General features: G+C 40.5%; 1 protein-coding gene across 1 annotated transcript in view; it reads left to right on the top strand.

The window, feature by feature from the left end:
- NBAS (neuroblastoma amplified sequence) overlaps positions 1–13,179 on the top strand; it is a 367,205-nt gene that overhangs the window by 239,508 nt on the left and 114,518 nt on the right. The window lies entirely within an intron of this gene.

Genomic DNA, 13,179 nt, shown 5'->3' with positions numbered 1-13,179 from the left:
GAGCCTCAGTTTCATTTTCTAATGACCTTAAATGAAACAGTTTTCTTGGAGGATAGTTCTAGTACAACTTATATTTTACTGCTTTTCCCTGATAGTAAATTAATTTGTACCAAAAGTAAAGATCCCAAAGCATGTACTGTTTCTGACAATGGAAGAAAACTATTGAATTCCATCCCCACCTTTATATCTAGCCATCACTATTTCCTTCTGCAGTTACTGCAGTCAAGCTCCATAACAAACTCCATCTGGGATGTTAACAGCTGGAGCCTGCAGGGAAATGAAACATAACACTGAAGGATAAGGGCAAGAAGTGAAGGTGTGTCCGTTTTGGCTTCTCTTGGGTTCCTGAAAGTTCTTTCCGTTTGGTAGAAAGCGTGAGCATTTAGTTACAGGTCTTATAGTTTGTATACCCCTTCATCCATTCAGCATTTGAATGCCTACTCTGAGGGACATAGGGCATGGCATTGTAGTTTAAAAAACACTGTGTCTGGATTCCTGCCCCTTTTAAAATTTTACCCTGATTCCTGTTTCTTTTTTCTTTTTTTCAGGTTAATGTAAGGGTGCAAACAATTAGGTCAAAATACTTGAATGTGTTAGGTAGAGTCTCTCTCATATAGTTGTGTCCCACACTTAAAAGGTGTGCCAAACACCCCACACTGTGCCTATTCAGTGGGAGCACTCTGCCCTCCTTTCCCCTCCCTCATTCCCCCTCTCCCCAACTTGAACTGAAGCGAGCCCTATGTGGGTGTATTTTAGATCTTCTGTTGGATTCATATTAGTGTTGAGTACATTGGATAATTGCTTTTCCGTTCCTGTGTTACTTTACTAAGAAGAATGTGTTTCAACTCCATCCAGGTTAATACAAAAGATGTGAAGTCATTATCTTTTTTATGGCTGCATAGTATTCCATGGTATGCATATACCACAATTAGTTAATCCATTCCTGAGTTGACGGGCACTTGTTTCCACATCTTGATGATTGTAAATTGAGCTGCAGTAAACAGTCTAGTGCAAATGTCCTTATTATAAAATGATTTTTTTTCTTCTGGGTAGATGCATAGCAGTGGGATTGCAGGGTCATATGGGAGGTCTAATTTGAGTTCTTTGAGATTCTCCATACTTCTTTCCAAAAAGACTGTATTAGTTTACAGTTCCGCCATCAGTGTCCCTGCTCTCCACATCTATGCTAGCATCTGCAACTTCGGGACATTGTGATGTGGGCTAATCTTACTGGGGTTACGTGATATCTCAGGGTGATTTTGACTTGCATTTCTCTGATGATTAGGGACAGTGAACATTTTTTCATGTGTTTGTTGACTGTTGTCTGTCTTTCTTAGAGAACGTTCTGTTCGTGTCCCTTGCCCAGTGATAGATGGGATTGTTAGTCTTTTTTTGTTGATTAATTTGAGTTCTCTGTAGATCTTAGTTATCAAGGCTTTATTAGATTCATAATATGCAAATGAAGGTTGTCTGTTTGCTTTGGTTATTGTGCCCTTAGTGATGCAGAAGCTTTTCAGTTTAATTAAATGCCATTTGTTTATTTTTTGTTGTTATAATTGTCATAGAAGTCTTCTTCATAAAACCTTTCACCAGACTGATATCTTCAAGAGTTTTCCCTACACTGTCTTCTAGGATTTTTATAGTTTTATAAGATATAAATCTTTTATCCATCTTGAATCAATTTTTATAAGTGGTGAAAGTTGTGGGTCCAATTTAGTTTTTTACATGTGCTTATCCAGTTCTCCAGCACCATTTATTGAATAGGTCTTCTTTTCCCCAGTGTATGTTCTTGTTTGGTCTATTAAATATCAGGTGGCTGTAAGATGGTACTTTGATCTCATGGTTTTCTGTTTAGCTCCAAATGTCAGTGTCTCTAATTTTGTGTAAATACCACGCTGTTTTGATCACTATGGACTTGTATTATAGCTGAAAGTCTGGTAGGTGATTCCCCTGGCTTCTTTTTTATTACTAAGATTTGGCTTTCTGGTTTCATATGAAACAAATAACTATTTTTTCCCAAATCTTCAAAGTATGATGTTGCTATTTTAATGGGGATTGAATTGAATCTGTCTCTTGCTTTGGGAAGTATAGACATTTTAACAATATTGATTCTTCCCAGCCAGGACCATGGCCTATTCTTCCGTTTGCTAATGTCTTCTGCTATTTCTTTTCTTAGGGTTTCATAATTCTCTTTATAAAGATCCTTCACCTCTTTCTTTAGGTATATTCCTAGGTATTTCATTATTTTGAAGGTACTGTGTGGGGAATTACATCTTAGATTAGTGTTTCAACTTGGCTAATTCCTGTTTCTTCTTTCCAGTTTTTATCAACCACTATCTCTGCCCTTTAATTGTTGGTCTGGTTCCCGTTGCTTTTCCTAGCTCTTAGCCTCTGGTTCCAGTTGTCACACTACCCACCCACCTTGTAGCAGTTCCTGCTATCTGCCACCGCTCCCTTTCCGGGGGAGTGTGCCAACGACCGCCTTATATTTACCATGCCACTTCTTTATGCCAGGCAGTGTTCTGGAGGAAGCAATAGTGAACAGATTAAATGAAGCCCTCACTCTTGGAGAATTTAAATTTTACTGAGGAAAGAGGCACTGTATGCAAAACAAGTAGTAAAACATTTAAAATAAATAAAATACACTCAAGGTCATTGCTTCGGGAAGCAGTATTATAGCCTCATGGGCGTAGAAGCTAGTGTTGTCCATGAATTGGCCCCATGGTGATGTTCTCAGCACATGATTTCTGACCTCTCAGCTGCTCTGGACAGAAACTGATGTGCTCTCCAAAAGACAATACAACGACAGGTCATAAGCCAGTCAGTTCTCCAGGGCAACTGGAGACTTACTGGCAACTTTGTGGAAATCATTTAGTTTGGGTCTAAAAGAATGCAGAGTTAAAAAGAATCCAAGAATTTTTTTTTTTTCATAAGAAGCAGAGATTCTGAAACTCTTCCAAATAGACAGATGGGTAAAGAGGGAGTGTGGGGGGCCAGGCGCCATGGCTCACACCTGTAATCCTAGCACTCTGGGAGGTCAAGGCAGGTGGATTGCTTGAGCTCAGGAGTTTGTGACTGGGCTGAGCACGAGCAAGACCTGGTATCTACTAAAAATAGAAAAACTAGCGGGGCATGGTGGAGGGTGCATGTGGTCCCAGCTCTACTTGGGAGACTGAGGCAAGAGGATCTCTTGAGATCAAGAGTTTTACGTTGCTGTGCAATACGGTGACATTATGGCACTCAACCCAGAGAGAGAGAGTGACTGTGTCTCAAAAAAATAAGAAGAAGTGTAAGGAAGTCACCACCTCTCCTTTTCATCTCCCCACCTCTGTGTCCCTACCTCAATTCAGTCTTCCATCATTCCTCACCTCAACTACCATGGCAACCTCTGAAACATCACTTTGTCTTCATTTTTGTTACTTTTGTGTTTTTTCCCCAAACGAGTGCTAGGTAGTCTTTCTAAAGTGGAGCTCATCCTCCTGCCACTGCCCCCACAAGGTCTGCACATCCCCATGGCCTCTGTTTCTCTACCTTCATCGTTCCTTGCTCCAGCCTCACCAAACTACGTAGAACCCTGCACCTTCTGTGTCCTGTCTCCAAGCATGTTGCCCTCTCTGTCTGTAATCTTGTGCCCACATTCCTTTGCTTAGGTACCTGGCTCAGGTGTGAGTTCACGGGAAGCTTTCTTCCATGCCCCCAGCTGGGCTGGCTCCTCCCCATGTGCTCGTGCCTCCCTGTACTCAGGTTTATTGGGCATGTGCACTCTGTTGTTGGAGGTCACGTACTTTACATCTCACTAGGTAAAGAGCTGTGTGAGGGCAGTATCTGTGGTGTTTTTTGGGTTTCCTAGTGCTTAGAGCAAGAGGACTTGGAATATAAAGGGTGGTTGAAAAATATTCACTGGATCAATGACTGAATATCCATGACTAACACTGGCATACATATGAGATTGTTGAATTATGTGTGTGTGTGTGTGTGTGTGTGTGTGTGCATTTTCATCACATTTGTCATATGAGTTTGTTATGCTAGGCAGTGTTCTGGAGGAAACAACAGAGAACAAAGTACAGTACAACCTCCGTAAGTTGACCACCCCAGGGACTACCAAACTGGTCACCCTATGGAGGTGGTTGACATAAGGAACTAGGCCAGTAGTTCCCAACCTGTGGGTTGCGACCCCTTTGTAACAATGAAAATGCATCGTGGCATTAGGAAGTTTGAGAACCACTGAACTAGGCATACTATACTACTGATCCATGCGGCATGTGTCTGGTCTGTGAAAACTAGTCTACTTAAGGAGATGGTCAGTGTAGGGAGGGGGCCAACTACGGAGGTTCTCAGCCTTGTAGACTTACATTGAGGAAAGAGTCCTATTCACAAAACAAGTAAATAATATATGTTGTGCTAGATGGTAGTAAGAACTATTAAAGAAAAAATTAAAGGAATGGGAAGAGAGAGTCAGTTAGTTTATAGTTTATTAAAATAGGGTCAGAGAAGGCTTGCACTGGGAAGATGACATTTGAATAAAGAGGAGAGAGCACAGCAGCCCCTTGCAGATGCCTGGGGATGGGTGTTTCAGACAGAACACCAGTGACAAAGGCATGGAAGTGTCACTGTGCCTGCTGTAGGAACTGTGGTATTTTTTCAAAAAGCATTTGTGATCATATTAAAATTTTGCCATATAAAATTCAAAGCATAGACGAGGTCTGACTCTAGGAAAGGACGGAAATGCAGCTGGTGACCAGACTTCTTTGTGACCTGTGTGGCTTTTCTCCTGTCTGGCTAACATAGTGTCAGGCAGGGGTGTGACAGCAGCCATCAGCTTGTTTATGGGGGCTGTCAAACTAACCCTGAGAAGGCATTTGGCTGCCTTAAAGGGCCTTTCACATGCGTTCTGCCATTTGGTCCTTTGAGCAACCCCATTTTGCAGAGGAGAAATCTTCTCTGGAGAAGATAAAACTCAGAAATGCTGTCACTTGCTCAAGGTTACTGTGGTAGAAAGCGACATCCTGTCACTTAGAGCGCCGGCTCCCAGGCTTTACCTGCTTTGTACTTGGCCATGCAGCTGCTCTAACTTTTTTCCAAAGAAACAGTGTCACTCTTTGGGACCTGAGTGATCTCTGCGGCATGCACGGCTAATGGGTAGTTCTCAGCAGGGTATTTCCAGGTATGCTGTGCGTTTACCAGGTAAAATCGAAACTCCAGAATACGGCAGGTGAGACCCTCAGTGAACTCGCTGCCCTTTCTTACCCCTCTCGCTGTGTCTCTTAACACTACCATTTTAGAGGTGATGCTCTGGATGCTTAGAATGCAAGTTTCTCTGAATTTCCCATCCTTTGCTGGGCCTCTGTGTATGTGCAGCTGTAATCCCCCCTGCCTGGAATACCTCCTCCGTCTCCACACCATGACAGCCAAGTCTGAGCCCAGAGGCACCCTATGCAGCCTCCCCTGCCTCCTCGCAGACCTCGGTCCCCTTCCCTTTGTGTGTACCTCTGGGGAGCAGTCCTTTTAGGGCATTACAGTTGATGCACAGCTCTCTGCTTTCAACGTGGTGACCTTATTTGGGGATAGGTCTTCTGTTTCTTCTGGCATCCTCACTCCTCATGCACTGCAGTCACTCAGTGGCTGTTGATGGGCATGGAAATAAGGTCAAGAATCATGTCAAGTGCTGTGTGTCAGGACAGACTTAGGCTTCAAGTTTGCTGGTGTGGGTCCGGATCCTCCTGGATTTGAGAGAAACACGGGTGGGCACAATAGCTGGATGTTTTAAGTATATAAGAGTTTTCCATTTACTGACTAATGCTTCATTATTTGAATATTGTCAGCATCTTCCTCTGCACAAAATAGCACTGCTGGGTTTGGAATTAAATATGACAAACTCCTGATGAATCATCTTGGAAACTGAACTCAAAGTGGTTTCGATTTGTTGCCTGCACACAGTAACACCCAGTGAAGCTCGGCTTTCACTCAGTTGTCAGTTCAGCTTGTTTCTACTTCCGTGGTCTTTTCTTACTTTCTCTTTCCACACCCTGGAGTTCTGTGCTGCAGGAGTGTTAGCTTGGGGAGATCACAGCTTTGCGTGAGGGTACTGATATAATTTGTGGGGTTATTTCTGATACAAGGCCTGGGCATCTTGAAGGGCCGCCTTCCAGCAGAGGCTCTTGGAATCGGACAGCACACAGGTGTCTTCGGAGCTACCTACCCTGCTTGCCTACATTTTTCTTTTTAGTTTTGTATAGTGATTGACAAATAGAGAGACTTTTGTCTTATAGTATTTTCCTAATTAACTTATTTTTTTATGGTTGAAAATAACGCACACATGACCCCAAAACGCACGTGGTAAAATGGATATACCAGAAAAAGTCAGTGTGTCCCTTTCTTCTCAGTCCAGAACTAGTTTATGGCTCTGCATGTTTATATAACTGCATTTTAGACAAGTTTAAGGAAAGTATGTACCTTGTCCTGTACCTTGATTTTTTTCACTTATATCTTAGCTTCATAATTATCATAAAGGTATCTTTAAAACTATTCTTTTAGAAAAGTTTTCAGAAGAGAACATCAGTTAAAAATGGAAACATATCCTCCAGTTTTATAGGCTAGGGAAGCAAACTCAGCAGGGGATGAAATTCAAAACTTTATGGTAGACTATTTCTAAAATGTGTTTTTTTAGCTACTAATTGAAAATACTAAGTAGAAAATTATCTCAGGCAAAATAACAACCCTAGAGGGGAAATAAGCCACCTGTTTAAAACTTTCCAAATAATATTACCAAGAAATGGAGACTATTAAACCAGAATGGATTTATTACCTCTACTAGTAAGCCGTAGATTAAGTCATGGAGCATTCTGTTGTCATGAATATTTATGCGTGTTTTGTTTTTACGGGGATTTGACCATATTCTTTCAAGAAATCATATTTTCTTCACCCACCTTGAAGTTGCCAAGTTTTGGGCAGGGGGAAATAGAATAATTTAACTCTTCACAATTTTCATTTTAAATTCTTAATGGCTTTTCTTGGCTGTTAGTTTCTGCAGCATGTGATGTTTTGCCTGGATTTTGAAGCTACCCGTAAAGCTGTTCACAATCTTCTTAGAGGCTAAAAACTTTCCTACCCATAGATCATGTCACTGACTGAGGTAGGAAAAGACGGAGAGGCAAATCCTGGGTGATTTCAGGTGCGAAGCTGGAGGTAGACCATTCCTGGAGACTTGTTCAGCAGTGCGGGGAGAGGGGTGGGGAGCCAGGCAGCTTGGCCCCCCTCCCCACTGCAGGACCACAGCTCTAGAAGCTTCAAGCACAGATCGGGCATCTGCAGAACAGGAACAGTGGCTTGGTGCGAGGGCCAAATAAAAATCACGTGAAAGCACTTTAGAACCTTTCAATGTGGTGCACTTGTGTGGGTAAACAAATGAGTATGTGCAATAAAGTGTTGGGGTGAATGGGAGATGCTTTGGGATATTTCAAGAAAAGATATGATGAGCTCAAGGGAAGAATTTTTTGTGAAAATTTAAATCGAATATTGGGAGTAATCATAACCAGTGAAGTTTTTTGAGGAAGAGATAAAAAGAGGCAGTGACAATGATAAGAAAGTAATTTGCATAGGAAGCTAGACTTTGCTCAGCCACTCCGTCCTCTTTATGAGGACCCAGAAGAAATTGCTTCAAATTTAGAAATAGAAAACTTGAAACTCAAGAGGGAAAAACTAGTAATCCAGGAATTTGATGCCAGTTCCTATGTTTTCCTTCCATAACTAATTTTATTTTTTATTGGAAGCCTTTGTGAGACATTATCAGCATTTTTTTACACAATAAATTGAAGCACTGAAAATCTTCTTATATACTTAACAAATATTTGATGATCCCTAAACTTATAGACAGTAACCTGTCACCAAGAAATTAATAGAATGCCCCTATTCACTACCTTATTAAGACAGAATTTTAAAGGAGAGATAATTCTATCAGGGATTTGAACAAGAAATGGTGTTCTTTCTTGGGATTCTGAAACATTGTTATTAAAGAATTAAAAATGAGTGACTTGGAAATACAGCTGAGATTGGATATCCTGTTGAAAATCTACCTTTGTGTGTCTGCTGTGGGCATTTGTATTCACATACACACATATATGGGATGAGAAAAGAAATGTATGTGTGAAAAAAGTCTACCTAGAATAATATAGAGTGACAGTACTAAAATCTATCATTGAAAGTCTATCATTTGTAAAAGGGATCTCATGCCAAATATTATTTATATTTAGTGGGAAATGTATATACACTGGTCTAATCAAAGAGCTTTTTAAGCAATTTCCTTCCCTACATAGCAAATATAAAAGGATAGTTCTTGGGATGTATTATCCTCGGGAATCACATCACTGCTTTGCCACTTATCAGTTTAATGGCCTTAGACAGGTTACTTAACTCCTCACTCATCTGTAAAACAGAGATAATGTTATACGACCACCAGTTCTGATTGCCCATTGTGTGGTGACAGACCAATGCACTGACACATTGGGGTTGGCACCAAGTGAGGAGCTAGGCGGGAACCTCAAACCCGCCTCCCTGAGGGGTCTCAGACTGGGGGTTTTATAAGACTTTGGGGATGGTGGTAAAGTGCTGGTAAGCTGGGGTTTGCTGACTGTTTGAGAAGTGAGGGGTAAAGTCCTGGGACAAAGAGATGAAGAAACCACATTCCTGTGCCAAGTCAGTTCCCCAGAGAGGGTCATTACTCTGGCTGGTGTCAGTGGACTCATTAGAATGCTCCATTGTAATGCAGGATCTGGATAATATCTCACTCCATCTGACCCTTTTAAATTTAGTAATTAAAAATTACTTGAAATTACTTTTAAAGTAATTTTAACTTTGTAGTTTCCTGTATTAAAGATATTATGTGTATCTTAAAGGAATGATTAAGGGCTAGGTGTGGTGGCTCAAAACCTAGCACTCTGGGAGGCTGAGGCTGGGGGATTGCTTGAGCCCAGGAGTTTGAGGCCAGCCTAGTAGGAGCGAGACCCCTATAGTCTTAGCTACTCAGGAATCTCAGGCAAGAGGATCACCAGAGCCTGGGAGTTTGAGGTTCCTGTGAGCTATGATGGTATCACAGGACACTAGCCTGGGGCAACAGAATGGGACTCTGTTTCACCAAAAAAAAAAAAAAAAAAAAGGAAATTATTAAGGGAAGCTATAGTGCCTTGTGACAGCAGGCTATTATAAGGAAAATGGCTAAAAGTAATTTTAAGGAAGTGGGTTAAAGGGCAAGTTGTTTTGTGCTTAACTACATTTGTATTCAAAGTCTGTATTTTTATACCGTAATGTTTGGTTTTCCTTTTAGACAGTTTCAAGGAGACTAAGAGATGCCTGTCCAACATGGTTGTTGGTATCAAGTGAGACCCAGTACATGGATGTTTAGCACTAGGATATTCCATCCTGAAGATTGAAATACTAGACTTTGGGTCTTAAATACTTCTTACGAAAAGTGACGTGATACTGTGAAATATATATTTGGCCTTCAGCCCCCTTTCCTGGGATACACTGCTAAATATCCTTGGAATTTCCAAAGTGCTATCTTTTTGTGTACTAATATTGATAGCTTCAGGAAGGGGGCTTGTCACCAAAAAGACAAAGGCATTATTAGAGGGTTGGGACTTTTCGCATCCCCCCAACCTCCAGGGAGGGGACAGTGACTGAAGGTTAAATTGATCACCAGTGGCTAATGGTTTAATCAGTCCTGCCTATGTAATGAAGCCTCCATAAAAACTCAAGAGGACAGGGTTTAGAGAGCTTCTGGACAGCTGATAGGTGATGTTTCCAGAGGATGGTGCTCCAGGAGAGAGAGTGGAAGCTCCATACCTCATCCTATTCATCTCTTTATCTTTCTCCTGTGTAATATCCTTTGTAATTAACCAGTTAACATAAGTTATGTGTTTCCTTGAGTTCTGTAAACTGATCCAGCAAATTAATCTAACTCAAGAAAGGGGTCATGGGAATGCCAACTTGTAGCCAATCAAAGACGTTCCAGAGGCCCACACTTTGAACTGTTATCTGAAGTGGGATCAATCTTGGGGACTGAACCCTCAACCTGTGGGATCTGACACTATCTCCAGGAGGTGGTGTTGGGATTGTATTGGAGAACACCCAACTGATGTCACTTTAAAATTGATTGCTTACTGTAGTGGGGAGAAATCCCCCATATTTAGTTCAGAAATCTTGTGTGTTGATGGCTGTTGCATAAGTGTGAACATAGAGGAAAAACAAATGGTTTAAGTTTTTCCTAAAAAGTAAATGAATTTTATGTGCAAAGAATATGTAATTAAAGTTGTTTACAGAGGGACTAGAAAATTTCTACTTAGTAAAGTAGATGAAAGTTTTAAAAATGGTTAAGTATCTATTGGCTCTAATTTGTTGGTCTGAAATTATATCTTTTTGGCAAATCTGTTCTGAATATTTAGTGGAGGCTTAAATGAGAGGAGGTACTTCTCCATTTCCTCACCAGGAGGGATTTACAAGATTTACAAAGATTTATTTTATTTTAATGATAGAATTCTTAGACATTAACAGGATTTTAGCCTGATCATCTAGTGGAGCACCTTTGTTTCACATCTGAAGAAACTGAGCCCCCAAAAAATCAAGAGAAGGAATCAATTGCTCCCTCCATGAAATTTCCAGAACTCTTGGCTTGTGATTCCAGAAAGGTGAACATCCACATGCTTCTGTGAATGTTAGTGTCTACATCTTTGTCAGTCACTAGCTTTGAATTCCTTGAGAGTAAGGTCTGTTCGTTTGCTTTCATATGATAAGAGAGGAAGGAATGCTTGAAAATGCCTCATGTATGTTTTGTAACAAATCATAAGGGGCCTTGCTATTGATACACTCTTTTATAGGTGAAGAAACACAGATAGGGAGTAATTTGTTCAGGTTGCATCGCTATTGAATGGGGAGCTGAAGTATACACTGGTTTTAAAAGGAGTTCAGTGATTCTACTGTGTTTTAGAAAAGGCAAGTTCATGAAGTACATGTGGTTTCTTCCCTCCAGAAACTGTAATATTAAAGGAAGGCAATGGTGGAGTAAACTATACAACTAAAGTGTGACTTCTGTATGCGCTTTAGCGAGTTCTGTAATTCATTTTTGGAGCACCTGCTTCTTGCCAAGTCTTAGCTTGTCATAACCATGAAAACTAAATATTATTACTGCCAATTTACAGATGAGACAGTGAAGTTCATAGTTGTCAAGTAAGTTGCATGACAGTCATTCACCTTGTAAGTTCTGTGTATCTATCTGCTTTATATCACTGGGCCATGTCATTTTCTTTTAAAAAAAATTCAGACTAGTCTGGGGTCCATACGGTTAGGTCACATAGTTTGCTTTTGTAAGGTTAAGGTCCAGATCGTAGTTTTGCCCTTCACCCAGGAAGTGTGCAGTAAACCCATGCAGTGTACCTGCTAGGTGGGGCTTCACCCAACGCTGTTCCCAACGCGTTCTTCTAAAAACGTCAGAAGAAAGTATGTGGAAAAGCTCTTAATCTTATATGCCTAGGGGAAGGAGTTATGAAGACGTGACCACTGGGAATCACAGCAACAACAAAGATAAATAAATGAGACCTGATCAAGTTAAAAAGCTTCTGCACGGCTAAGAACACAATCAACAACGAACCCAATGCTAAACGTTAATTTTTTTTTTTTTTTAGAGTCTCACTTTACTTCAGTTTAATTTAGTTTTTCTCTCACACTTGTTAATCTACTGGTTCTAATTAAGTATTGGTTCTAATTAAGTACTGAGTACACGTGATGCTTGTTTTCTGTTTTCATGATACTTGCTTAGGAGAATATTCTCCAAGTCCATCCAAGTTGTTCCAAAGATACGACATCTCCATCCTTTTATTGCTGAATGGTATTCCATAGTATACATACACCACAGTTTATTAATCCATTCGTGGGTTGAAGGGCACCTAGGTTGTTTCCACATCTTTGCATTTGTGAATTGAGCTGCTAACATTTGAGTACAAATGTCTTTATCATAAAATGACTTTTTTTCTTTTAGGTAGATACATAGTAATGGGATTACAGGATCAAATGGTAGGTCTACTTTTAATTCTTTGAGGAATCTCCACACAGAGACTGCGTTAGTTTGCAGTCCCATTAACCGTGCATAAGTGTCCCTTCCCCCTCCACCCATGCCAGCATCTCTTGCTCTGTGACCTTGTGATATGATCCATTCTCAAGGAGGGTTAGGTGATATCTCAAAGTGGTTTTGATTTGCATTTCTCTGATGATTATGGATGATGAGCATTTTTTCATGTGTTTGTTGGCCATTCACCTGTCCTCATGAGAAAAGTTTCTATTCTTTTTTTTTTTTTACCCAGTTTTTAAGGGGGTTGTTACAAATCTTCCTTGTCTTGATCTTTCTTTTTGATTGGCTTGTGTTCTTTGTACATTCTGTTATTAGCCCTTTGTCAGATTCATAGCATGCAAATATCTTCTCCCATTTTGTAGGTTGTGCCATTGCTTTGTCAATTGTGTTCTTAGCTGTGCAGAAGCTTTTTAACTTGATCAGGTCTCATTTATTTATCTTTGTTGTTGCTGTGATTCCCAGTGGTCACTTCTTCATAAATTCCTTCCCTAGGCATATAAGATTAAGAGTTTTTCCACATACTTTCTTCTAACATTTTTATAGTTTCGTGTCTTAGATTTAAATCTTTTATCTGTCATGAGTTAATTTTTTTTGTTTGAGACAGAGTCTCACTTTGTTACCCTTGGTAGAGTGCTATGGCATCACAGCTCACAGCAAACTCATAAGTTCAAGTGGTCATCTTGCCTCAGCCTCCTAAGTAGCTGGGATTACAGGCGCTCATCACAATGCTTGACTATTTTTAGAGACAGGGTCTCGCGCTCTCTTGCTCAGGATGGTCTCGAATTCCTGAACTTAGGCAACCTACCAGCCCTGGCCTCCCTGAGTGCTAGGATTACAGGCAGGTGTCACCACTGGCTCATGAGTTAATTTTTATAAGTAGTAAGAGATGAGGGCCCAATTTTAGTTTTTTACACGTGGCTAACCAGTTCTCTTGGCACCATTTATTGAAGAGGGATTCTTTTTCCCAATGTATGCTTTTGTTTTCTTTGTCAAAGATCACATGGCATTATGAGACTGGTTTCATTTCTAGATTCTCTGTTCTGTTCCATAGATCTATGTTTCTA

This window comes from Otolemur garnettii, unplaced genomic scaffold (assembly GCF_000181295.1).
Source record: "Otolemur garnettii isolate 467f Iridium unplaced genomic scaffold, OtoGar3 scaffold00022, whole genome shotgun sequence".
NCBI lineage: Eukaryota > Metazoa > Chordata > Mammalia > Primates > Galagidae > Otolemur > Otolemur garnettii.
Note: the sequence above shows the minus strand (reverse complement) of the source record. Positions and strands in the feature narration are given on the sequence as shown.